The sequence below is a fragment of the Puma concolor genome, chromosome A1 (assembly GCF_028749965.1).
Source record: "Puma concolor isolate L17-30 chromosome A1, mPumCon1.1.hap2, whole genome shotgun sequence".
Taxonomy (NCBI): Eukaryota; Metazoa; Chordata; class Mammalia; order Carnivora; family Felidae; genus Puma; species Puma concolor.
This window is the reverse complement of record NC_141667.1, coordinates 21,544,684-21,568,302: the sequence shown is the minus strand read 5'-3', so window position 1 is coordinate 21,568,302 and position 23,619 is coordinate 21,544,684. Positions and strand designations below refer to the sequence as shown.

Below are 23,619 nucleotides of genomic sequence, written 5' to 3'. Positions count from 1 at the left end.
AGAGAGAGGGAGAGAGAATCCCAAGCAGTGCAAAGTCCTCACTATCAGTGCAAAGTCCAATACAAGGCTTGATCTCAGGAACCATGAGATCATGACCTGACCCAAAATCAAGAATCAGATGCTTGGGGCGCCTGGGTGGCGCAGTCGGTTAAGCGTCCGACTTCAGCCAGGTCACGATCTCGCAGTCCGTGAGTTTGAGCCCCGCGTCGGGCTCTGGGCTGATGGCTCAGAGCCTGGAGCCTGTTTCTGATTCTGTGTCTCCCTCTCTCTCTGCCCCTCGCCCGTTCATGCTCTGTCTCTCTCTGTCCCAAAAATAAATAAACGTTGAAAAAAAAAAAATTAAAAAAAAAAAAAAAAAAAAGAATCAGATGCTTAACTGACTGAGCAACCAACGCACCCTGAGAGCATGTATTTTCTAAAAGCCATGATACTCATGCTTAGTGTCTGTTATCTGTGTGCCACTCCAAATTATAAAAAACATGGAGATTGACACCGAACTGTATTAATGTACGCATAGTGTTATAGACATTTCCATGACACAATGGAGGGTTTAGCAACTATTTTTTTTAATGAATAAATAAAAGTTAAATGAATGAAAGGCATAAGAAAGCTAAAAGAACTGGAAGGTTTACTGAGAGTATAAAGAAATACATGTTCAGTCATTAGAGATTACACTCTCGAAAGTATTCTAGATTCAGAATATAGATGTTACTTCAGCTTCCTGGTGAAACTCAACTTGAGTCTTCCAGGCAACACTCCCAGATCTACAAATAGTATACATAGTCAGACTTCAGAGGTAGAATGGTAAAGGGCACTGAATGGTCTGTGGATTAAGTCCCATGATAGAGTTAGAATCCAATCAAGATTTATCTGGACAGAGAAGATTCAAATAAGCTATGACTGGAAAATGAAAAACAGAATTGAATAGAGCCAGTAAGAGTCTAAACCACTGGGAGAAAAGACCTAGAAGAAGGGCCCTCCAATGTATAGGGCATGAAATACAATCACTCAAACTCTGCAATATCTTCACATATGTTTGCATACCTCCAAAATGTGTTACGTTTGTAGTGTTGTCTGTAGTTTCTAAGAGATGGCAGTATGCGCTTGTCCATGCTTATAAATAGCAAGACTGGGGGGGGGGGGGTCTCTTACCTTTATCACTGAACCCAGTATTCACTCTTCAACAAGTTCTCTGATCTTATTCTCTGATAGAATGCCAATGCTGCTTTAGAGAAAGATAAAAAATAATTAGCCTTTCATTAGGGATACTAAAAAAAAAAAAAAAAAAGGATTCAAGTTGGGAATTTATAAATTCCCAGTAGAAATATGGATGCAAAAGTCTGTTCGTGCATAAAAAAATCAGCCATGGCTTTACAGTATTGTTATATATCTAATGGTTGTCCTTTGTGTGAAATAAGTACAATACGAATAATTCAAACGTACTAATTATGTAGTAATCACCTATCATGTGCCTGGACCACTTACTTGCTTTCAATATAGGCAGAACTTCACTTATCAGGTGTCGGTTATTTGACCTAATTAGTATGCTTATACATATTTAGCTTGTTCTTTTGTTTACCTAAAAGATAAGTAAAACATTTATAGAATGACTATAAATTTAAAAAAATAATGAATCCAACATATGTTCCTTTTTAAATACTTGGAGAGTCATGAAACAGATATTTTCTAGTAGTTTTAGAGTGATCTTAAATTTTCAGTTGAACAATAGAAGATGGATTAGAATTCTTTGAAAACAATCTCGTTTTATTGTAACCAGTGCAAGAAAAAGAGAAAATAAAATAATCCAGGTCATTAGTCTTATCCTTAATTTTTGTAATTTGGCAAGAGCCAATTATGACTGTATTATTTGACAATATTTTATTATCACAAATAATTTAGAAAGCAAATTACCAAATATGAGAAAATTGTGCAATTGTTGCTATTTTCGTTAAAACCTGTGATATACTATTCTGACAATTCAATATCGAGGAAAGTAACTTTTACCTCCACAATTATTTTGCTCAGAGGTTTTCACCATATTGAAGGAAGTATAGCCAACTACTATATCCACAATATATGGTTTGTTTCAATGATGTTACGGCTCTTTAATGAACATAATTTGAATTGATTTTAAGTATGAATTTCAAATATACTCTTATATTTGGATTATTTTTTATAGAAGACAAAATAACCTAAGATGAATACAAATGTGATCAGAGATGTATAATGGCCACTCAATCATAGTCACCCATGGTGAGAAGAAATTTCATGGAGAATCAAAAGGCATTGCTTGTCTTCCCCTTAAGACGAAAATCTACTGGCCAGAATGAGAATGGGTTGCTCACAGGCATGCCTTAATTCACTGAATAATGACTACGCTTTTATGGCAGAAATTCAAGTCAGATGAGGGCCTGAAAGAGTACTCAGTGGGAAGTAACCGTACTTCCCTGGAGATGAGGAACTTTGGAACTGAGGTAAGTTGAGGAAAAATGGAAATCAGGCATCCTACTGTATCTGTAGCAAGCATTCACACTGATAATGTAATAGATATTGATGCCTGCCCACAGAGATGAATGGTGAAAGAAGAAAAGAGATATTTTTCAGCTCTTCTTGATTCCATATTATTCTTCTCATGAGTACTGCTTGAAAGCTAATGAAATGATTCAAGAATACCATTACCTCTGGAATGTATCTAATTGGATAAATTGCAGCAGGTCATGGTCCCTACTGATGGACAGGTAGGTACAGTTATGTCATATGTTTGTTTAAGGAAGCTTTAAAATGTTCAGTGAATTTTGTTATTTTTGAAAGACTATGATAATAATGCTTTTATCCTTATTTCTTTAGACATGTATTGGTATTTCAAGCACTATATCCAAAACCTATCATATTCTATTATCAGTGAAAAACTATAAAGTAACACCTACCTTAAAATAAGGAAAGAAAATAAAGCCTTTGTATTCTCTATAATGTTTATCTGGTGGAGTTGTTCTTCAGAAAACAAAACTTTAATAACCTAATTTTGGTTTAGTTTCTACAGAATAATTTTCTTTATGCTATCTACTGGTAAGTATATTACACAACCGTATGAAAAAAATAACTGGACAGGTGCTCTATGTTATTTTAATATCTAACAAAAATTATACTTGTGGTTAAATTTTTAATGTCAAAATATAAGGGTTTTCCAATACAAATCCAGTCAAAATATATGATGTGATGGAAGAAAATGGGCAATTTCTATAACAATAATAGGAAAAATATTCTAGATTTTCATGTTCTTACTCCTTTTGAATTCTACATCATTTTCTATAAGGTCAAATTCTATGTCATTTTCTGATTGATTTGCAAGATATCATTTTGGATTTGGTACTGTTAAAGTAACTATAAAAAGAGGGTGAATGATGATTTTTCTTCAATTTCAAATAGGACACAATTGTTTTCATTTCTCAACATTATAACTGTAAAATATTATATTATGTATAGTATTTAAACTATGCATATGATATTCTACAATTATTTTAAATCAAAATTTAGTACTCTGAAATTTGTGAAAGTGATTTCATGTTTTGATAGTAGTGAAAAAGTGAATTATTCTATATATGGACAGTATCCTATTTAAATGAAACACAAGTATATATGTGCAATTAACATGCATGGATGTTCAGAAACCTCTGACAGAATTCATGCTTGTGTGTGTACAAACACACACACAGATAAGAAAGGTAGCAATATGCCAAATCTCACAAATAATGCCTTCTAATAAAATTACATTATAGGGGCGCCTGGTGGCGCAGTCGGTTAAGCGTCCGACTTCAGCCAGGTCACGATCTCGCGGTCCGTGAGTTCGAGCCCCGCATCAGGCTCTGGGCTGATGGCTCAGAGCCTGGAGCCTGTTTCCGTTTCTGTGTCTCCCTCTCTCTCTGCCCCTCCCCCGTTCATGCTCTGTCCCAAAAATAAATAAACGTTGAAAAAAATAAAAATAAAATTACATTATAACCATATTACTGATATAAATTATATATTTGGTATTTTATTTTATTTTACACTAGTAAGTTGTTTAGAATAGGACTAAAGTTTCAGCTCTGAGAGAATTAAACAAAAGGAAATTGACCTGTGAGTCACTCAATCTTATGAAAAGAGTGCTGGATTGTCTTGTTCAAGTTACTTTTACCTGGAGAACAGGTGGACCCAAAGCCAGAATATCCCCGACAGCCAGGAGGCTACAGAGATACCTGATAAAGGGAAGATATAAAATTTTCCCCACTGCACACCTATGGTATTGATGGTGATTGTCATTCATGGGGAATGTGGGGGACTAAGAAAGTTCTATCTCCATCTGGGAGCATTTTATTCTATCTTCTGCTACATGTAGCTCAATACATACAAATATGCTTCCATATCCTCTTTCATAATGGATGCCTACTTATATTTTAATTATATCGGATGCCATTTTTCCATCAATACTATAACAGACCCACCTTGAAGGTGACTTTGATGTATATTTTATGATCTGGAATTATGATTAACATAATCCATATAAAGTTTATCAACCATAGTATTCTTAAAATATTCTCCATAGAAAAGAAATAAAAGAAAAACACAGATTATTTTCTGTTACTTCTGTTCTATATTTTGCCAAAGGACCAATAAATATTCCTCAAATATATATATAAATTGATGAATAAATTAGTATATAAGAAAAGGAAAATTCAGTGTTCCAAACAACTAATAAAAGAGTTTGTTTTTTCTATCAATAAAATGCAATGTATAGGTATTTTTAAATATCTAGAAATCCCAAATGATATACTAAAAAACCTAAAGTTTTCCAGAATGGAGTTTCCTCAAAAAACTAAAAATAGAAGTACCCTACAACTCAGCAATCGCACTACTAGGTATTTATCCAAGGGATACAGGTAGGCTGTTTTGAAGGGACACATGCACTCCCATGTTTATAGCAGCACTATCAACAATAGCCAAAGTATGGAAAGAGCCCAAATGTCCATCGATGGATGAATGGATAAAGAAGATGTGGTGTGTGTATGTGTGTGTGTGTGTGTGTGTGTGTGTGTGTGTGTGTGTGTATATATATTTATACACACACAATGGAGGATTTCTCGGCACACACAATGGAGGATTACTCAGCAATCAAAAAGAATGAAATCTTGCCATTTGCAACCACGTGAATGGAACTAGAGGGTATTATGCTAAGTGAAATTAGTCAGAGAAAGACAAAAATCATATGACTTCACTCATATGAGGACTTCCAGAGACAAAACAGATGAACATAAGGGAAGGGAAACAAAAATAATATAAAAACAGGGAGGGGGACAAAACATAAGAAACTCATAAATATGGAGAACAAACCGGGTTACTGGAGGGGTTGTGGGAGGGGGGATGGGCTAAATGGATAAGGGGCATTAAGGAATCTACTCCCAAAATCATTGTTGCACTACATGCTAACTAATTTGCATGCAAATTTAAAAAAATTAAAAGTTAACCAAAAATCCCTAAGGTTTTCTAGCTTTATAAATACAAAAAAAGAAAATGTGTCTTTTCCTCAGCTTGATTATGTGCTCTTGTACAGGGTTACAATAATTGAATCTAATTCTGGCATTGTAACAACAAGAGTCAACTTAACAGGCTATTTATTTATTTTTATTTTATAAACCTTGTAAACATTTACTCAGTTCAAACTTTTCAATGAACTAGATTAATAATCTATTATCAATAATAACATTTATATGAAAGTATAAATCACCTACGTTGCCAATAAAATAATGTAAGCAAATATAACAGGTATGCAGTTGTTCTGATAGACGGTATGTCTTTGGATATGAGTTTATATAATACTATAATTAAAATACATGATAAATACCTGATAAATAAATAATAAAATACATACATAAAAATACATAATTGCCATTCCAGGAGCATTTCCTATGCATATTCTAAGACCAGTAGTGCAAAGGAGCATTACCACAAGGCCTGTCCTTAGGGCTTTATTAAAAAACAAAATAGTAAAAACAAAAAAAAAAAATTAAAATCATTTCATAATAAACTTACATTCTATGACAAGTTTTCAATATATTCCTACAAATTCTGTCTTTTAGGCTCACAACTTACCTTTGACACTATGATATTTCATAGAATCGTCTCTCTGTAGAGGCCTAACATACAACTTTAGTATTCCTTAATTTCTTATAGTAGCATAGATTATAATTGTGCTTAAACATGGATACTATGCAGCTAAATTCCATCAACCTAGGGTCACAAAGATCGCAACCTCAATTTTATTGTGATTGTTTTACCAATCCTTTCCTTGACCCTATCCTTGCACCTATAACTGAATAATTGTGGTTGATCTGAATAAACAAAATAGACTTAAACTAATCTTCCTTTTCCCATGGTTAAAAAACCACAAAGAGACATCAAATGTCATTGTATATACTATGCTTTCTGAGGAAAGAAAGCATTTAATTCAACTAGAACACTATATCCAGAGATTCTGATTAAGATTTTATTACACTTTAAAATGACGAGAGTCAGCTTTTAAGGGAATTTCTTTTATTCTGCAGATTGTCCAAGCCCTTATTTACATAAAGCTACAATTTACAGATTTGGCAAGTATAAAATTCTGCATGCACTAATCAGCAGACATTAGTACTTAAATTTAAAGCCACAAATTTTTTGATGATAACCAAACTTGGTACTTTTGAGTTTCATCATATAATTACATAAATACAATGTGTTATTATCTTACAACAAAACATGTGTATTGTATTAAGTTATTCATAATTCCTCGGGTAGTACTCACTACAGCCAATATTCTATGTGGATGCTGAATAATTTAACAATGGAATTGACCTTTTCCGAGGAAGAACCACCCTTACAATTTAACCTGTCTCTAAAAAGTTAAGGTTTCATGTTTTAAAAGTGTGGACTATGTATTAGGGTAGAAAAGGATATGCTATAGTGACAGGCAATGTAAAGATGTCTATAGCAGGGGCTCTGTTCTCAAAGCACCCTGGGATCCAGGCTGACAAGGATTCTACCACCTTGTCATAACAACATTTGGACCACGTGGGATGCCTCACTTGCTGCAACAGGGAAAGACAAAGGGAGAACCAAATGTTTCCTTTTCCCTATGTCCTCTTCAAGTGACCTACATCAGTATCATTCAGAGCTCACTGGCCAATATAAGAAATATGACTTTGCCAAAGTACAAGGAAGACAAAAAAATGTGGTGAAAAAAAAAGAATATTTGGTGAGTACTCTCACTGCAATAATTTGTACAGCCCAAAAAGAAAAGGGGGAAATAAAAAAGAAGTCACAATTTATAATATAGATGTTCCTACGCTAAAAGGTAAAATGATTTGAAATATAAAGTGCTTCAAATATGCATAATTATACTTTGTATTTACATGTCTGTATCCTGATTTGGCTAATAGTAAGTGCTTAACTAAGCTGATTTCATAATAGATATTAACCCTTTCACATAATATTCCAGATGATTTTCTCAAGATCCCTGTGGCAGAAATTTAAGAAATTATCTGTTCTGTGATTGAGGAGGTTCTCCTGAAAGAGAACTAAAAGCAATTTTCCCAAAAATTCTCCTTAACCCCCACAACACTCAACTTCCTGTAATGAAAAATAGGATTATAAATCATTTTCCACTCAATTTACCATGAATAAAATTGAAATTTTACAAATTTACAAATAAATGTACAAATTTTATCCAATAATAAATTACAACTGCCTCCAGTAAAGATAAGAATTGAAGCCAATATGAGCTCTTGACATTGTGAAATACATGTTTGTGTTAAATAAATCAGCTAAACCCTTATGGATGGGCAGTAGGCCAGATAAGCAGCAGAAATGGAGATGAAAAAGGGTGGAAGAATACATTGATATAGAAAGTCTCTAAAACAGCCTTTACAAATTAAAAATTTGTAACCATTCCTTAAGGAAAAAAAAAAAAAAACTACAAGGCTACAAAAATACTACACCTCTGGAACTTTAATACTAAAATGATGCAGGAAAAGCAAGCAAACATTCACATTTTGCCACTAGGAATAGAAATTGTTAAAATGTTCATTTGGAAGTAATTACATCATGGTTATCAAAATTCCTACACGGCATATTGCACTAGTCCTGATAACTCATGCACATTTGTAGAAAAATTTGTGAAGATGTTCAACATTGCATTGATTTTTTTAATGTTTTTATTTATTTTTGAGACAGAGAGAGACAGAGCATGAGCAGGGGAGGGGCAGAGAGAGAGGGAGACACAGAATCTGAAGCAGGCTCCAGACTCTGAGCTGTTGCACAGAGCCCGATGCGGGGCTTGAACTCATGGACTGTGAGATCATGACCTGAGTGAAGTCGGATGCTTAACCAAGTGAGCCACCCAGGCGCCCCATCATTGATTTTCTATCAAATGTCATGAAGGGGTTTGGGGCGCCTGGGTGGCGCAGTCGGTTAAGCGTCCGACTTCAGCCAGGTCACGATCTCACGGTCCGTGAGTTCGAGCCCCGCATCGGGCTCTGGGCTGATGGCTCAGAGCCTGGAGCCTGTTTCCGATTCTGTGTCTCCCTCTCTCTCTCTGCCCCTCCCCCGTTCATGCTCTGTCTCTCTCTGTCCCAAAAATAAATAAACGTTGAAAAAAAAAAAAAAATTAAAAAAAAAAAAAAATGTCATGAAGGGGTTCAGGACAGCACTCCCTCTCCCCAGAATATGCCACTGTGACATGTGAGTTATTTTGATCTGAAGATGCTTAAGGATTCTGGGTGCTCAAGACAAATTTTTGTCCCTCCCATAACCACACAGAAGTACAGAATTTGGGAAGGGGGGGGCATCCCAGAATAAGAGTTATTAACAGAGATAGATATTATCTGAATGACCCATCTGTAATGCCAGGACAAACATCTAACTGCCAAACACCTGCTCTTCTCATCTCCCTGTGAAGTTGCATTCCTTTCCCTGCAGTCCCAGACTCCTGTCCCCTTCTCCTTAGTTGAGGAAGACATATATATCTCATTTTGCCTGTCTTTGGAATTTCTAAGTCTGTGTGGATTCCCCAGTGAATATGCTATGGGATGTGATTCTCTGCTGTTCAACTGCCTCATGTCAATTTGATTCTTAGTCCAGCTAGAAGGACCTTTGAGGGGATAAGATTATTCCACCCCAGCAGTCACAAACAACTTTAAAAAAGAATAAAATAATGAGTCATTATTTTATGAAATACTACCAAGTTGTTAAAGAAAGTTGCATATAAAGTAACTTTATGTGGAAATATCCCTGGCAAGGAAGACTCACAAAGGCATAGGGCTAAGTACTTGGTAACAATACTATCACAGCTAATTTTATTGGGTTCTTTCTCCATATGGAGTATTATTATATCCACCCCAAGTGTATTACACTTACATCATCACAATGACTATGCAGTGTAGATAAAATTGTAACCCTTCTTTTACAGATGAGAAAACTAAGTCACTGAGACATCTTTCCAGGTCTTGCTTAAGGTTGCAGAACTAGAGAACGGTTAACCTGAAAACCAATCAAGGCAGCCCGCTCCCAGCCTGTGTTATTCACATTAAGAGATTATCTCTGGGGCGGGGGGGGGGGGGGGGGGGGGGGGAGAAGAAAGAGAAGAAAAGAAAAGAAAAGAAAAGAAAAGAAAGAAAGAAAGAAAGAAAGAAAGAAAGAAAGAAAGAAAGAAAGAAAGAAAGAAAGAAAAGAGGAGACACTTAAAGAGAAAAAAAATCCTATTTATATGGGAAAAAAATGCCTGTAGCTATACACTTACACAAATGTTTTAAAAAGAAAAAAGGGGTGCCTGGGTGGCTCAGTTGGTTGGCCGTCCAACTTTGGCCCAGGTCATGATCTCACAGTTTGTGAGTTCGTGACTCACATCAGACTCTGTCCTGACAGCTCGGAGCCTGGAGCCTGTTTCAGATTCTGTGTCTCCCTCTCTCTCTGCTCCTTCCCTACTCTCTCTCGCTCGCTCGCTCTCTCTCTCTCAAAGATAAATAAAAATTTTTAAAAAATTTAAAGAAAAAGAATGGTAAGATAAACATCAAAATTCCAGCTGATGAACCAAAATACAGGCTTCATAATAGCTGCTGCTGTATCTATTTTATATGCTTTCTTTTCTAGCAACAGTGCCTTGTTAAGCCTTAGATAAATACTTGTTGCTGGTTAATGAGTCATGGGCTAATATATACACAGTACTTAACTTTCTGTAAAGGAATGTGTTGGGAAATGTGAAGGAAAGCATGGTGGCATGCTTTACTTCTTTTATGTTTCGATATTATTTGAATTCCTGAAAATGAGACTATATTATTACTTATATAATTTTATGCTATATTAACAGATTTTGAAAACTATTCTCTAATGACAAGCAAGTTAGAGTTTCTTAAATATTTTAAGTTCATGCCTTTTAGTGGGTAAGATTTTCAGACTATCTTTAGTATTAAAAGAAATACAAAACTTAACATGCTCTGTTTTGTAATAAGGACGTGGTTTATTTAATTTAATAAGCAGTTAAACCTGAATGACTTAATATATTAGCTTAGATGTTTGACATATGTCTCTATTTCCTTTGAAAATTTAGAATACCCTGGGCACCTTTTAAGTTCACTGAGGCTTGGGGGGGGGGGCTGGTAAAAAGTAACTTTAATGCATTTGGGAACCACAGTGTTATAACAATATTTAAATTCCTTAAATAAATATTTTAAATGTACATTTCTATCATCATGTTCACAGGCACAAGCTTGCATGCAAATTTATTTCCTTAGAACATCATGCCTGCTTATGTTTTGCATTTATTTCTCTTATAATTATTTATTTGTAATTTTAATCTCAAATATGTTTTGGGGGATGTTTGTTTGTTGAAGAAAGTAATGTAGTATTTTTTACAAAAACAGCTACAGGAAGAGGTGGAAGGGGCCTACCATCATGTTTCCCTCATGGAGGGGAAAACGGTGCCTAGAATAAACAGGGCCATGAGGGGGCAAGAGGATTGCAGGCACTTGGGCAGAGTCTTTGGCTGCAGGAAGCATTCTTTGGTTACTCTCAAGAACGGGAAAGAAGTAGCCCAAGGGAAGCATCTGCCTCAGAGCTCCATTCAGGGTCCCCCACTCTACAGGCTGGTAAGGGGTGGCTTCAGACTTCCAGTGCACCACCTGCAGCACCAAAACCATGCACCACAATACAAGATTCACCTAAGAAGAGGTATCAACATTGTGTGGATTGGAGCAAAACTGCAGAGCAGTTTCAGGGGACGTCCGTGGATTTCTGGGCTTCAGAGTAGCTAATCGTAATGTTCAGGGACATGACAGATTTGCAGAGAATGAGTGCCAAATGGAAGGATACAGGCACTAAGGCCAGGAAGATGGCTATAGCTAGGATGGCCAGTGCAATGCGGAGTCCTAAGGGGCCTCTGAGGAAGTCTTCGATGCAGTTGCTGTAGACCAAGAAGATCAGAAGCAGGAGACAGTAGGGGGGCCAGGAGGCCAGAGACCCCAGCCGCAAAGTAGCAGAGGGATGGGGCCGAGGATTACGATAAGGCCAGGGAGGAGCCATTCAGGGTGACCGTGCCACACAGGGGACAGCAGCCACTGAAGGAACCTTGGGTCCAGGTCAGCATCGCAGCTGCCATGGCCCCACGCAGGAAGGAGGCTTTGAAGAGTAAGAACTTGAAATGCTGCATAATGCAAAGCGTAATGGTGAGCAGAGTATTTTTTCTAGAATATGATGGATATCATAAAAATTTTAGACTCAAAACAAAGTTATATTTATATTTTAAAATTCTTAAATTGTTTAACTTAGATTTGTTAAGTAATTAACTTAAAATTGAATAATTAACAGAATTAGATATTTTTGCTGTTAATAATGTTAATATCAATGCTCAAAATGTATTTTTTTAAGTTTTAATGGTAACGATTTTGTAAGGGATATGATCCCTTCTCAACCTGAATAGTAACTGGCTATTTTATGATAAGTTTCTTCTGTTTTTAGGAAAATAGGTTCAATGTATAGTTCTTTAGAATGTGGCTTATTGTTTTCATGACATATTTATTTCTATATCAATACTTATAATGTTAACATGTCAAAATGAAGTATGAGCTTGATAGCATCTATAATAGCTTCTTGAATAGTGACTGTTATAAAAATAAAGACACAGACGAAGGCTATTTCACATTTCATTATTTTAAAAATGTATTTTGTTTTCCTTATAATGTGTCATATTTTTGCAATGTGGAAAAGCCATAAGCCTGCCACCACATAAGACTTCCCCAAAAATTAAACAGTGACTATAGTTAATGATGACATTGACACAAAATAGCATTTTGAAAGCCTTGTGAGTTTTTCTATTAGTGAACATTCTATATCAAAGGACAAAGTTCAGTCCATAACTGATGCATAACTTAATAGGAGTATATCCACAAATGAGTTAAATTCTCTGTAACTACTCCCTGAGACATTAAATAAAGACAGTATCATCTTCCTCACAAAGTCAATGTCATGGGGTCAACTGAGGTAAACCGTATCACTAATGTCTGGCACAAGAAAGTCATTAAGCTAATAAGCACATTAAAAAAAAAATAATGTTTATTTTTGAGAGAGAGAGACAGAGAGACAGAGCATGAGTAAGGAAGGGGCAGAGAGAGAGGGAGACACAGAATCTGTAGCAGGCTCCAGGCTCTGAGCTGTCAGCACAGAGCCCATCACCAGGCTTGAACTCACAAGCCCTGAGATCGTGACCTGAGCCGAAGCTGGATGCCTAACCAACTGAGCCACCCAGGTGCCCCAATAAGTACATAATTTTTAAAAAGTTTAAGTAATATAATACCATTTTATAAAGTTACAATTTATTCTTATTTCTGAGAAATTAAGTTGTTCATCTGTTATTCAGCCTAACTGGCTGACATTTCACCAATATATACTGGGGAAAATATTTACCCATAATTTTCGATTGTGTCAATCAACGTAGTAAGCACTGGAGATATATAACTGAGCAAGACAAAGAAGGCTTTGCCTACAATGGAGCTTCTTTCCCCAGTATGAGTCTGAAAGTCAGGGATACAGAAAATGAATTACACACAAAATAAATGTGATACTTCAGAGAGTGATCAATATGGTGATAAATTAGCATGAGAAAACTGGTGACTGGGAAGTTACCTTAAATAGAATGATCAGGGTAATGAGGTAACATCTGAACTTAGGGCTTAATGATGAGCAAGAACCAGTCACATACACATCCTAGGGAAATACATTCCCATTCAGAGGAAACAGCAGAAACAAAGACCGAGAGATGGGAAGAAAGCAGACATAACCAGAAGGAAGAAGAATGCTAATGTAGCTACAACACGGTAAGGAAGGTTACAGAGATGTTACTGCAGGAGGAGGCAGGTATCAGATTTTTAAACCATGACAGGAAGGTTGGATTTGTTCAAATTCCAGTAGAAAGCCTTTGGGTAATTTTAATCAGGTGGTTGACATGATTGAATCTATTTAAAACAGCAATCCAAATCCAACTAATTGTTAGGCTCTTGTATTAATCTAAGTAGGAGAAAATGGATGTATAATAAATAGGATTAGTGGAGACAGAGGGGACTAAGCTCATTTGGGAAATATTTTGGAGATAGAACCAAGAAAATGAATTTTCTGAAGGCAGTACATGAACAGATACATCCAGGGTAATTTTTATGCTGTAACAGAATGCTGATTCTGTAATACGAAAATGGATCAACAGATCCATTTCATCAGAAAGGAAGCGGAAGAGAGAAGTTCAAGTATCCTACTTCATGCATGTAAAATACAGGTAACAATTACATTTCCAAAAGAAGATTCTAAGTAACCTGGAAATATGGACATATAAGTATGTAACTCCTAGGAGATATCAAGATTGTTGCTCTCAATCTGCAAATCACCAGAATATAGGATATTTCAAAGCCTTAAGGATGGATGGCATTATAGAAAAAAAAAAAAAAAAAAAAAAAGCCCAGCTGACGCCCTAAAGCAGTCTAGTATTTTGAGGCCTAGAAGGAAAGCCTCAGCTGTAGTTGGGGAATAAAGCCAATAATCAAGATATTCTATTGTCATTGATGCCTGGGATTGGAAGTTTTTCAAGGAATTGAGGATGGAATGCAGTCAAATCCTGCTAAGCGGCAAATTAGGATGAAAACATGGGATTAATATTGTAGAAGATTTCAGTGCTGGTGCCCTTAGTAAGAACTCTTTCACTGGCATGTTGAGAAAGACAGCTATAGTAGAGCTAACCAAAGAAAGAAGAATGAAAAATAAGACAAGTCATATACAATATTTGTCATATTAATCATATTGTCCTGGGGGAAAAATGCACTTTATATAAGGTTGTGGTACTTCAACTTATTTTTAAGGTAAAAATTTAGTTGATAATATAAAGTAAGAATTACACCTATTCTGCTCATGAACATACAGAATAGCAAAGTTTTGTTCCTTTTTCCAGGATTAATTAATTTTCATATTCCTTACAGTTCTACTCACTTAAATCCCCATGTTTATATTTACCAAGGGGAAATTTAATTGTGAACAAGCTTATATTTGCATCATTTAAATAGTGCCAAATAAAAATATAATTTAAACCATTTTTTTAAATAAAAGAATTCCGATTCATTATCAAGAAAAGTTAGGTTTATTGACTGATAATGTGTTGTCAAGACTCAGTTCTTGATAATTTGGTTATACTACTGTAAGACAATCCTTTTGGTAATTAAAAATTCATGTATTTGAGTGTGTGTACAGGGACAGAGAGGGAGAGTGACACACACAGGAAGAGAGAGAAACAGAAGAGAGAGTGAGCTTTGAGAAACAAATTTTTTAAAATGATTATACATATTGATTATGTAAAAACATTAATATTTAAATACATTTTAAAGAAGAATCATTTTACTTATCTTTCCATACTAATTATAAGCCAATTTTTAAATGTAAGTGATACAATTATTAACAAGTTTTAGATTGCTCAGTAGAGTTCTGAAGATAAATATTAATGAACACGCTATATTGTGTCGTATGCTGATTGATTCTGGAGTGTTGTAGACAATTTTATATATCATATTTTAAAAAGGATAAGCTTAAATTACAAATTAATACTAAATATAAAGGGATATAAAATATTTCTTAGAGAGAAACTAACAATATTCATATTCAATGACTCAGTGAAGGCACATGAAAGTTAAAAACATCGATACCCTTCTTCAAATATTTAGAGGGTCTTACAGAGGAAATTTGGCTTGCATTATTCAAAATGGTCCAATGCATACTCAAAAAGGTATGGTTGCTCCTTCAAATTTTCCACTGCTAATTGTATATGAAGCCAGATGGCAGTAAAGCAGCATCCAATCATGGAAATTCCACAGTAAATTCTTAAATTTTTGAGAGTGAACTACTTAGAAAATAGAATATTCTTTATTTGTGTTATAGACCTCTTAGCACCACATTTTGTATTACTGCACTGAAAAGATCCTCTTACTACAATATAACTGGGTAAAATTAATGAAGTATAATCAAAACCCCCAAATGCCACACTATTGTCCTTCCTGGAGATTTCGTGATGACTTGGTCAAATTAGAGCCCTTTCATAGTGATTCAGTATTAGAGAAGAGGAAGGAGGTTATGTGACATTATTAAACCTGAACTATATTTAAATTTTCACCTGCCATAAAACTTTAGGCTTAAGCATCTATGAAGAATTCAAACTTTCTGTGAAAGGAAAGAGAATTTAATATTTCCTATCCCAAAAACATCTGCCCACACAGAAACATTTGGAGAAAACAAAGAATCAAAACTTGATTCAAAACAAAATTTTCTGGAGTTAAAAAATTGAACTATATCATTGAAAAAGGAGACTCTAACACCAGGTAAAAAGATAAATGGCCAAATTTGTTTTAAACATTGACAGATGAATAATCAAATACTTTAATATTGTAAGTTCTTATACATAATACTTGTATGGAAAAGGTAAAATTAAGAAATTAAAATCTGGAATTTACTGTATGAATCATATCTATCATTAATTTAACTTTATATAATTCCATTACATCTTTATAAATATAATAATATTTTTAAGCCTGGAGCCTGCATCGAATGCTGTGTGTGTGTCTCTCTCTCTGCCCCTCCCCTGCTCACACTCTCTCTCTCTCAAAAAAAAAAAAAAATTTTTTTTAAAAAATTTAAAAACTTATTAAAATGCATGTAACATAAATTATGTAAAATATATATAAAAGAGAATATATATGTAAGACTTACACTGATAGACTAAGACTAATATGTACATTTTTAGTATATATGTATATATATGTGCATATATACACACACACACACATATAGCCTTAAATATGTATTCTTCATAAACTAGATCTTCTGGCTTACATAAAATATAATTCAATTTTCAAAATATGTTTACATTAAAGATTGCCATAACAATCTATTTGTGCAAAGTATATTTATTTTTAGATTAATAGAAAACAATAGTATATACTGTTTTAAAAAGACATGATTAAAGTGTAATATGTGGATTGCATAAATTTTACAATACAACAATATTTAAGCTGCCCATCTGGGCAGGTATTTTCTGCTTTCTAACACAATACCATCATCTCTCATCTGGACCCTTTAAATACATTCCTAAATGATCTCCTCATTGCCATTAAACTTGTCACCTCTGCTCCCTTCTCCAAATGACAGCAAGAGTGATATTTTTAAATATTTTTTTCAACATTTATTTATTTTTGGGACAGAGAGAGACAGAGCATGAACGGGGGAGGGGCAGAGAGAGAGGGAGACACAGAATCGGAAACAGGCTCCAGGCTCTGAGCCATCAGCCCAGAGCCTGACGCGGGGCTCGAACTCCCGGACCGCGAGATCGTGACCTGGCCGAAGTCGGACGCTTAACCGACTGCGCCACCCAGGCGCCCCAAGAGTGATATTTTTAAAAAGCAAATTTATTCTTGTTGCTCTCTCGCTTAATACCACTCTATTCCTATTAAATGTAGAATGAATTTCAACATGCCTAGCAGAAAGTCTCTTGCTTCATCTCAACTTAATTTCATGGAACTCTGCCTCATTCATTAATCTCTAGCTGCTTTCTTTGATCCCTTTTTCTGATGGTCTTTGTTGCTGCAGGGACTTTGCACATCCTCTCTCTATATTGTGAATGATCATTCAATCCTTTTCCTGCACCTCACAGCCTCAGATTTAGTATCATTTGTTATTTCAAATGAGCCTAGTTCCACTTTTTTGGTGCTTCCATAGGTTATCATTTTATTTACTGTAGTTTTAACTTCATTTTTGGAAAACAGAAATATTGTGTCCCCAGCACTGAACAGAAAATTAAATGAGTTAGGGAAAAAAAAATCTTACACACTGCTTTATCACTAAAGACTGGCATATCGTGTGACGTAAAGTAGGTACTTAATACATTTTGGTGACTGAAAATAAATTTCAAGTAGTCTCAGTGATCTGTTATATATAGCTGTGTTATAGATTTGGGGTAAAAATTTAAATTGGTAGGCTCAAAAAGTAAAAGCTAATACAACATTTATATAGGCAGATTGTACACAAATAGTTTAATCTTTGATGTAGTATAAGCAGACATTTAGTTTATTTGCTCCCTTAAGAATACGGCATTTTCCAACTACCTAATCATTTGAAAGAACTTGTTTAGGGACACCTGGGTGGCTCAGTTAGTTGAGGCTCCAAATCTGGATTTTGGCTCAGGTCATGATCTCACAGTTTGTGTGTGAGTTTGAGCCCCACGTTGGGCTCTGTGCTAAAAGTGCAGAGCCTGCCCGGGATTTTCTCTTCTTCTCTCTCTCCCCCTCCCACCCCAAATAAATACACTTTTTAAAAAAATAAAAGAACTTGTTTAAAAATCAGAGTTCTCTCATGGTATCGAAAGACCCATGCACTCCTGTGTTTAATGTAGTATTATTCACAATTGCCAAGATATAGAAACAACTTCAAGTATCCATCAGTGGGTTAGTGGATAAAGATGTGCTGTACACACACACACACACACACACACACACACACACACACACACAATGCAATATTATTCATCCATGAGGGAAAAAAAAAGAATCTTGCCATTTGTGACAATGTGGATGGACCGGGGGCATTATGTTAAGTGAGATAAGTGAGACAGAGAAAGACAATTACTGTATGTTCTCACTGATACGTGGAATCTAACTCAAGCAGAGCAGAACTCATAGAAACAGGGTAGAATGGTGGTTATTAGGGGCTGGGGAGTGGAGGAATTGGGAGGCTGTCGTTTAAGATTACGAACTTGTAAACAATAGATAATGAAGTCCTGAGGATCTAATGCAAAGCATAGTGATTATAGATAATAATACTATATTATAAATTTCAAAGTTGCTAACAGACTAGATCTTAATTGTTCCCACCACAGAAATCAACATGGGGGCACCTGGGTGGCTCAGTCAGTTAAGCCTCTGACTCTTGATTTTGGCTCAGGTCATGATCTCAGGATTCCTGGCATTGAGCCCCACACTGGGATCCCTGATGACAACACAGAGTCTGCTTGGAATTCTCTCTTACGCTGTCTCTCTGCCCCATTCCTCCACCCCCTGTGCACATGTGTGCACATGCTCTGTCTCTCAAAAAAGCTTTTTAAAAAAATCAACATGACGTATACCTTAAATTTATATAATGGTATGTGTCAATTATATCTCAATTTTTAAATATTTTTTAATGTTGATTTATTTTTGATCGAGACAGAGCCTGAGTGGGAGGGGCAGAGAGAGGAGAGACAGAATCCAAAGCAGGCGCCAGGCTATGAGCTGTCACCACAGAGTCCAACATGGGGCTCAAAACCACGAACTGTGAGATGAGGACCTGAGCCGATGTCAGACACTTAACTAACTGACCAACCCACGTGCCCCAATATATCTCATTTTTTAAAAAATCAGGGTTTCCTTTATTGTTGCTTATTTGTTTAGTCTTTTGCTTTTATTTTTCCTTTTTATAATCTCTTAGCATTTTAACACTCAAAATGATAAACTACAATTCTCAAAGCCTGAAAAGCATTTGGACAAGCATCAGTATGTTTTATTCTAGGTTGCTCTTTCTAATATTAGTGCAAAGAATTACAGTGAGTATGTAATGAAAATTGCTTAGAAGGAACAAATTGAATTAAATCTGTATTTGCTTTTTAAATATTATGAGGTTAACTAAATTTTAAATTTTGCCATCTATGTACCATAGCAGAGAAAGTAGCATAAAAAAGAGCCAGAAAATAATTATCTAGGTCAATTTCTTTAATGATACAATTTATCAGGCTTACGAAAACGTTACCCTGTAGGAAAAAGTAGAGTTGACACACCAATATTTCACTGGCATTATAGTCTTTGGAAAATTGCCTAGTTTAAAAGTAAGATATTTTGGTTCTGGTTGATTAAACTATTTAAACAATCTCTGCTAGTATATGTGGCTTGTCTTTAGATAATCTAAAATAAACACATAAAACAAACAAAATATATTTTTATCCTGTGATTCATTGCTGTGTATATTTTCATTACTTGAAATGCACAATATTGTGGTTTTTAAGCTAATTCTATTCTGGATTGAAAGTACTTTGCATAGAACTGAATCAGTCACTATCACACTCTTGCAGTAGATTGATTCACATATACAAAGGATAAGCTTTGGCCTTTTTACTGTTTTGACTGTATTTTGGTATTAAATTATTTATTACACATTTTAATGCAAATTTATTTGACCTATGGAGTTGATTTTAAACATTATGAAAGGTTTACATGTAACCTTTACTTACCCTCATCAATCCCAGCATTATGCTGTATAACACAATGTTTATAATTACTATTTTAAATCCTTTGATGGAAATTGTTCCTACGCTTATTAATTCAAATAAATATGTCAAATAATAACCAGAATTGCCAATTCCAAACATTCTACCTTCTTCATCCTAGGGACTTCATTAATATAAAGGACAAGCCATAGATAAGATTTGCCAGCATGCTCATTTTTATGCACTTTTCTTTGGAGAGCTTTTCGGTTGTTGTTTATTACAATCACACACGGTTCCTCCTAATTTATAGATCCAAGAACTGGGGAACATTAATCTCTTATGATTTTTGTAACCTCAAATACAAGTTTAACTTACTGAATGCAGAAATGCAAAAAAATCTTATGGAGTTAATGTGGCTTTTTTTTTTTTTTGCATCTTATGTTAAACTCTAATCCATGTTCCTGCAGATTTTATAGTTATTTACCTATATTTTTGGAGGCAAGCAACACAAAATGCCTTTGTACAGGATGAGTCACTCCAAGGAATGTGACTAGAGACAGCATATTAGTACTGCTTGACAAAGCGACTTATTATTTAAGCACAGAAAAGGACAAGAAATTGCATTTGAGTGAAAGGGAAAGGAGAGGCAGAAGAGGAAAAACATCAGTGCAAACTATAACAACCAGAAAATTGGATGAAAAGAAACAAGTCAAAGTTCTAGGAGGAATACCAATACGAGTACAGCCGGCCGCACTACTTATCAGCTGCACACAGGCCAAGCTCCTCGAGGAAATCCAATTTGTTTAGAGGAAGTGACCAAAGAGATAGAGCCAGGCAAATGATCCGAAGTGCCCTGTAACAAAACATACCAGAGAAGCTGCTTTCCATAGTTTGAAATGTTTCCCACTAGGCTTTGTCATTTTTAAGAAACCACCCACTTTAAAATGGCACAAAGAATCCCTAATTCGGACAGAGTTACTATTATATATCATATTTTAAAAAATTATGTAATGGAAAAAGGTGCTGACAACTGAACTAGTAAATTCACATTTTTCTCAAGTACTGAACCCTTTAAAACCTGAAGCAGTTTATTCTGAAATATTTTAAATATACCCTTGAATGTTTCAAGACCTCCAACTCTAATTAGGAAAAATAAAAATCAAACAATATGGCAACACGTATTTCATATGAAGATTCAAAAGTTAAAAAATAGGCTATATGGACCAGAGGATAGCATCACTTTAAAAGACAAGTGAGACACTGATGGAAATTGGGTAGTATGTCAATAATCTATAAAGGAATTACCAAAGTTGAAGAAACAGGGGCAGGGACATTATCCCTCTCATCTTGAATCTAAAAAAAAAAAAAATGATGTACACCAACTAAAATAAGAAAAATGCAGGCTTAAAGAAAGAAAATAGTTTACATCAAGGAGGTAATTTACACAGTATAATAATCTCTAAAGTTGGCCACAGAATCATGAAATCACCAAATTTCAAGAAAATAATGTCTACAGATAGGATGCTGGGTTAGTTACAACCATTGGAATTTGATCAAAAAAACCTGGTTTGTAGATCTTGTGTAAGGTTTTCTCTCTACTTTTATCAGTTTGGAAATGAATCAAGAGAAGTTGTGCTGTGGAATCGTGCAAACCAAAATGACTTGCCTTTACTACAGGTTTCTTTCAATTCTAATTTACTTTGTTAACAATTTCTTTTTTTAAAAAAATTTTTTTTTCAACGTTTATTTATTTTTGGGACAGAGAGAGACAGAGCATGAATGGGGGAGGGGCAGAGAGAGAGGGAGACACAGAATCGGAAACAGGCTCCAGGCTCTGAGCCATCAGCCCAGAGCCTGACGCGGGGCTCGAACTCACGGACCGCGAGATCGTGACCTGGCTGCAGTCGGACGCTCAACCGACTGCGCCACCCAGGCGCCCCAACAATTTCTATATTTTCTGTGTAAGTGCCTGAATGGTGCCTATTGCCCATGCCCAGTAGAAATTAATTGCATCACAGTTGCTTAAAAGTACTACAGCATCAAAATTCTTAAAAGCATTTGCAGCCTTAATGTTGTGCAAAATGCTCTATTAGCTACAACTAAATTTAAGCTTATGTTGTCTTTATGCTGAAATGGAGCAGTTTCTGAGCTTGATGAAAAAACGCATTACGTATCCTCAAAGTATCATTTTCTCTTGTGTGTGAATTAATATTCTGACAATAAAATTGTTTTCATAGCAATTATATAATTTTTCATGGTTTCTTTTGTCTGTATTGTTTCCACTTATTTCAAAGGTAGGAGTGTGCAAAACCATTAAATTTCTCATCATATAATAGAAATATATTTATAATTTCTAATGGAATGTATTCCCAAAATACTTGAGGTGGTTAAGGGATAAAATAGGTAGGAGTTTGTTTTTATGGAGTCTGAGGTGTTTAAAAATACTTAGAAATAACTGACTTTATACGCATGTATCCCATCTACTTGTGTTTATTTGATGCCTATTATATGCCAAGCACTATTTGAAGATCTTGAAATGCATCTCTGAACAAGACAGACAGTATTCTCTCCCCAGAAAGCCTGCATTCTTCTGAGAAGGGACAAAAAAGCAAACAAAATGAATGAATCATTGAATAACCATTTGGAAAATATGAGTCTGTTATTCATATTCTGCAAATAATTAAGATAGGGTAAGAGATGAATGACAGGGGCACCTGGGTGGTTCAGTTGGTGGAGCTTCTGACTCAACTGCAGCTCAGGTCACGATCTCAGGGTTGGTAAGATGGAGCCCCACATCAGGCTCTGCCCTGAGAAGCGGGAGCCTCCTTGGGATTCTCTCTCTCCCTTTCTCTCTGCTCCTGTTTGCTTGCTCTCTCTGTCTCAAAATAAGTGAATAAACTTAAAAAAAAAGAGGTGAATGATAAAGGTAAATGGTTTGACATGGGAGAGTTTCCTAACAAAGCCATAAGTATACTAAGATGAATAATAAAGAAGTGGTCATATAAAGTACTGGATAGAACGTCATTTCAAGAACAAATTAATATCATTTTTGAGGCACATATGCCAACTTGTCGCCAGATATCAGTTCTGTCTGTCTTCATAGAACTCCTTATGGTATATTTTTTTCTCTGAGTAAGATTTGCACCTCATTTCCTTTTTTCCTGAGGCATGCATATGTGTCTAAATTTGTACCAAATATATGTGTAACTAGAAGTGGCATGCAGCTGATGCCAGAAAACCTCCTTATAGATAACCAGCTTGTGCCCTTTGACACGTCTTTGTCCCTTCCAAATTTTTTTTTTTTTTTGCCAAAAAGAAGAAATGGCTGAAATTAAATTTTAACTGTCATGTTGTACCGTAAAGTTGAGAGTCTATACATCCATGGTGAAGCATTTAGTGGAAGAAGTTTGATTCCTTCACCATGAGGACCATGAGAATATCAAGAAACATAAAGCATCACGTCAGTGATGAACTGATCAACAAAAAGGTGTTGCAGGAAAAAGAGGGGCCATGGTTAATTCAGCTTTTTCCTCAACTAAAGAAATTCCTAGTTTATTCGTTCATATAGGATTGTTCAACTATAATAACACAGAAAATAACTTAGATAACTCTGCCCTGAAAGAGTAAAGAAAAAAAAAAAAAAAACCTTAAATGTGTGTTCTTTATACTTTACAAAAATATCAAAGATTTTGTGCTTCTGGACGAATCAAATGAGAATATGTTATTTGACCTGCCTTCTTATATGAAAAAAACACCTGCAGGCCCCTAAATAGGTAGTATTACTGCTATATTTTGAATAGAAGAGG

At 35.2% G+C, this 23,619-nt stretch overlaps 1 long non-coding RNA gene and 1 pseudogene across 1 annotated transcript in view; both read right to left on the bottom strand.

Moving 5' to 3' along the window:
* Nucleotides 1–1,078: 1,078 nt before the first annotated feature.
* Nucleotides 1,079–23,619, bottom strand: part of LOC147584046 (uncharacterized) — a 255,389-nt gene continuing 232,848 nt past the window's right edge. Inside the window, exon 4 of the long non-coding RNA XR_015255122.1 lies at nt 1,079–1,225. This is a non-coding gene — a long non-coding RNA (uncharacterized LOC147584046). The remainder of the gene's footprint in view (nt 1,226–23,619) is intronic.
* Nucleotides 11,074–11,737, bottom strand: LOC112860432 (transmembrane protein 179B pseudogene; annotated as a pseudogene).